This window comes from Tupaia chinensis, unplaced genomic scaffold (assembly GCF_000334495.1).
Source record: "Tupaia chinensis unplaced genomic scaffold, TupChi_1.0 Scaffold000350_1, whole genome shotgun sequence".
NCBI classification, from domain to species: domain Eukaryota; kingdom Metazoa; phylum Chordata; class Mammalia; order Scandentia; family Tupaiidae; genus Tupaia; species Tupaia belangeri.
In genome coordinates, this window is record NW_006159844.1 from 10,223,002 (window position 1) to 10,227,813 (window position 4,812).

The window sequence follows — 4,812 nt, forward strand, 5'->3', positions numbered from 1 at the left end:
GACAGACAGAGACAGAGAGACAGAAAGCGAGAAATCACCCCCCCAGGGGGAATGGCCACCCTGCAATCCCTTCTCCTCCATTCTTGTCTCTTATTATTTTTTAATTTGAGCAGAGAGCGACACAGAGAGAGAGGGGGAAAGTGAGAAAGCAAGTTTCCAGGTCTGGGACTCAAATTGCAATCAGTAAAGTGGGAGTCTAATGCCTTAACCCCACATCAGCTGCTGGCCCATGGAGCTGATTTTTGTATATGATGAGAGATATGGGTCTAGCTTCATTATTATACATGTGAATGCACATCTAGTTTTCCCAGTACCAATTACTGAAAGAACATATGAAAAGTCAAGAATTTTAAAACTAGAAACACTAAATATCAAAAAATGAAAGCAAAATAAAAACATTTGAAGATAAACAGAAACTGATTTTGTTTAATTTTTTTCCCCCCAAGACTGTAAGAAATGCTAAAAGTTTCCTTTTAGGTTAAAGGGAAAGTACAATTATAACTTGTGTGTATAGGAACAGACAGAAATGATACATATTTCAGTATATAAAAAAGGTCATTTACATATTTTCTATTTGATCTTAATTTTCTTAAAAAGACATTTCAAAAGACTTTGTCTCTCTCTTTCTTCAATAATAAATAAAAATAAAAACTCGTAAAAAGTAAGAAAGCAAAGATTGTCAAACTGGTTAATAAAAGCAAGACCCAATTATATGCTATGTTTAAGAGGTACATTTTTCTTTTTCTTTTTTTTTTTGAGAGGTTTTAGCTATAGGGTGCGTGCGCTCGCCAGACAGAGAGAGAGAGAGACAGAAAGCGAGAAATCACCCCCTAGGGGGGATGGTCACGCCGCAATCCCTTCTCCTCCATTCTCCTCTCGGGATCTTGGGCACGCACGCACACGTACCCGGCGTGAGTTTTAAGCCACCGGGTCCGGGACTCGAACCGCAGTCAACTACATGGGAGTCCAGTGACATAGCCATTACGCTAACTGCTGGTTCCCCACTTTTCTTTTTTTAAAAAGTCAAATAAATTGCAAGAAAATGATGAAAAATATATATCAGGTAAGCAATAAGCTAAAATGTATATTGGATAAAAATGGTGATGGACAAGGAATAATTCCCAAAATAGACAGTCGGGTTTACATTAGATTAAGAAGTTTCTGCACAGCAAAGGACATAGTAGTTAGCATGAATCAACAACCCTCAGAATGGGAGAGAGTTTTTGTTAACTATGCTTCGGATAAGGGACTGATAACCAGAATACACAGAAAACTCAAGAGGCTTACATGGAAGAAAATGATTAATCCAATTAAAAGATGGGAAAATGAGCTGAATAAACAACTCTTTAAGACATATAAGCAGCAAAAAAGCATATGAAAAAATGTTCAACATACCTGATCCTAAGGGAAGAAACCACAATGAGATACCTCCTAATCCTAGTCAGAATGGCAGATCTAAAAAACAAAAATTGATAAGTACTGGTGGGGATGTGGTGAAAGGGGAACTCTCCTACATTGCTGGTGGAAATGTAAATTGGTCCAGCCACTGTGGAGAACAATATGGAGGTTCCTCACAGACCTTAAAATAGAACTAGCATATGATCCAGCAATTCCACTCCTGGGTATCTACCCAAAGAACAGGAGAATGCTCAGCTGGAAAAGTGCTTCCACAACTATATTATTGTGGCATTATTTATAATTGCTAAGACATGGAACCAACCCAAATGTCCACAAACAGATGAATGGATTGAAAAAGTGTGGCACATATACTCCATGAAATACAAGACCTGGAATTTCATAGAAAGTGGAAGAACATGGAAAATTTATTGCTGAGTGAAACAAGTCAGGCTATAAATCAGAGACATTGTATGCCTCCACTTAACATATACCAACTGTCTACACTCTATGGTAGAGACTGAAAGACTGGAGGACATAAAAGCATTGAAAATTGTTAGGGACGCTGGGGACAAAGTGGAAGGAGAGTGGGAGAAGGGAAGAGTGCAGGAAGGAAAATGTGGGAAAAAATGAAGTAAGACATCCATGGGGCACAGATATGGTTTCTTGCCTGTTGGTGATATCATGTATAGTATTCTTAACTTGCCTGCTGTGTGGCGTATATCGTGTTGGGTAAAATCACTTTAAGAACTAAATTTTGTATAATGATTGAATGTAAAAATAATAATAAATAATACTTTAAAAAAGGTGATGGAAATAGTGTTCAATAAAATTCACAGTACTAAAAGTGAGCTAGTTACTGTTATGTGCAATGCTATAGAGTCTCCTCACAAATAATAATGAATGAAAACCAGTGACACATAAAAACGTACACTGAATAATTATATTTATACTAAGTTCAAAGAGGCAAAATTAATCTATGGTATTTATTGTCTGAATGGTTTTCTTTGGGGAGGAGATGGAAACAGGTGTGTATAAGGGGAAAAAGGGACCTTTGAAATGCTGAATAATGTTTTTATTTCTTGGTCTGGGTGTTGTTTATGTGATTGTGTTTACTTTGTTACTATACAGTGTACCGAACACATGATTTGTGTACTTTTCTCTATGCATAGCATACTTAAATAAGAATGTTTATTTAAAAAGATGGGCTAGGACCAGGGTATGTAAAATTTGACAGATACTACCAAATTAATTAACCATCTCACTAATGAAAGGTTATCAGTGCAAAGAACAAATATGTTTTAAGTCAAATATGTAAAAAAATGTTCAACTATAAAAATTCAGTTTTTAAAAACCTTATAGTTTGTTTGTATAAATAGTGAACCACGATTGAGGTTCCTTCATAATATAAGTATGCTTCATAAATGTTTTTGAAATTCCTTTTAAAAATGAAGACAATATCAATGTAGTGTTGTATGTCTTGTATTTTTTTTTTTTTTTTAGAGAGAGAGTTTTGCTATAGGGTGTGTGTGTTAGCCACAGAGACAGAGATGGAGAGACAGAAAGCAAGAAATCACCTCTCAGGGTGGATGACCATGCTGCAATCCCTTCTCCTCCATTTTCATCTTTGGATTTTGAGCACCCATGCACATGGGCCTGGTATGAGTTTCAAGCTGCCAGATCCAGAACTTGAACCGTGGTTGACTACATGGGAATGCAGCGACATAACCATTATGCCATCTGCTGGTCCCTATATCTTGTATTTCTAATAATTTTAAAAACTAAGTTGTTTATTCAAAACAAGCTGTCCAAAATGATTTAACAATTACAGAATAAACAAATTTAAGGGTTTATACAGCCGTTTTCTTTTCTTCTGTGGTAGCTTTCTTTTCTGTTTGCTTCTTTTCAGCTGTTGGCTTCTTGGTAGCTGCAGCATTTTTTCCTAGCAAAGGCTTCTTCTGCTTCTTAGCACCAACTCCCTTTCCTTTCTTCCCTACCACAGACCTCTTGCCTGCAACCCCCTTCTTAGATTTGGTCTCTAGTGCTGCTGCCACCTTATCCAGCCGGTGTTTGTGATCCTTGGCCTGGTGAAGACTGGTGTTCTGGTGCATGGTCTTTTGCATATGGATTAAGTTTCAACACGATTCTCAGGTTTTTCAGTGACTTCTTCTTCTTGCCTGGTGTTCAGAGGGCTCTTTAGATCTCTGAACTCTTCAAGGTCCAGAGTTCATCATCTTGTGCATGGAAAGATTGTAGTTACTCTCGGGGAAAGCAGATTTTTGCCAAGTGCCATGCAATTAATTTAACTTCCTGAAAGCACTTTCAGTCCAAATGCAGAAACATCCTACATGCCCACCAGGAGCAAGTTTCAATATGTTCAGCATTTTTAAATTAAGCAGGGATGTTTCTGAAGGCCTTGATGATATCATTGTCCGCATTATAGATGATGCAGGGTCCCCTGCGCTGAATAGGACAACAACTTCTCATTTCGCCCTTGCTAGCTCTCCTTTGCTGAGAGGCATAGACCTTTTATATACCATTCCAGGCCTCAAGCTTTTCTTCAAGAGCAAAATGGCCTCCTTGGTCATCCTGTAGCCTTTATCGTTATCTTCAACCACCAAAGGAAGTTCAGGAACTGCTCAATACGACAACCTTTAGACATGACCAGAGCTGGAAAGGCCGAGGAGGCCAGTGCAAAACAGATGGCATACCACTTTGGGGTTGTGTTCACTCTACAATGCCGAAGGCACCAGGTCTTAGTTGGTGAAGACATTCAGTCTTCTTGATACATATATCCAAAAGCACCCTGGCCAGAACAGTGGGTTGGTTCTACTGCCTCAACTCTGGGAATTCAAGACACAGTTCTCTCAGGACCCCAAGACTCAGCACTGATCTGATGATCTTCTCATTCACTGACAGCATAGAGCTGTCTGTTATTTTTGTGCAAGCTGATGGGAACAAAATTTACAATATCTGGTTGGATGGGAGCCTTGAATACAGCGGACAAAGTGATGTTTTTGCCAAATGACTCCCCCTTTTCAGAGTACACTGGTATCAGAGGATGAGCACACACCATGGCAGGGAGAGGAGAATACCCTAATCCTCTCAACCAGGCAGCTCCCACAGGAAAAGGTCGAATAATGTTTTTATTATCATCTCTTCTTTTCAAGATAGCCTGCCTTCTACATTCTTTCACAGAATTCTTGTAAATTTGTTTTGCTATGTTGCAAGTAATATGCATAATAATTTATCTGCTTAATGTAATTATGATATGACTCAGAAATGTTTGCTCCTACTTTCAGGTTATGTGTTTGGTCTCAGAGATTCAGTTATTTTTATGCTTGAGATGGAATAATCTTGGGCAATCATTAATCAACTCAGCTTATATGGGCTGGTATTTTTCAAATCTCTTCTTCA

At 38.3% G+C, this 4,812-nt stretch overlaps 1 pseudogene; it reads right to left on the reverse strand.

Moving 5' to 3' along the window:
• Positions 1-3,245: 3,245 nt before the first annotated feature.
• On the reverse strand, positions 3,246-4,471 carry LOC102493546 (60S ribosomal protein L4 pseudogene; annotated as a pseudogene).
• Positions 4,472-4,812: the final 341 nt, after the last annotated feature.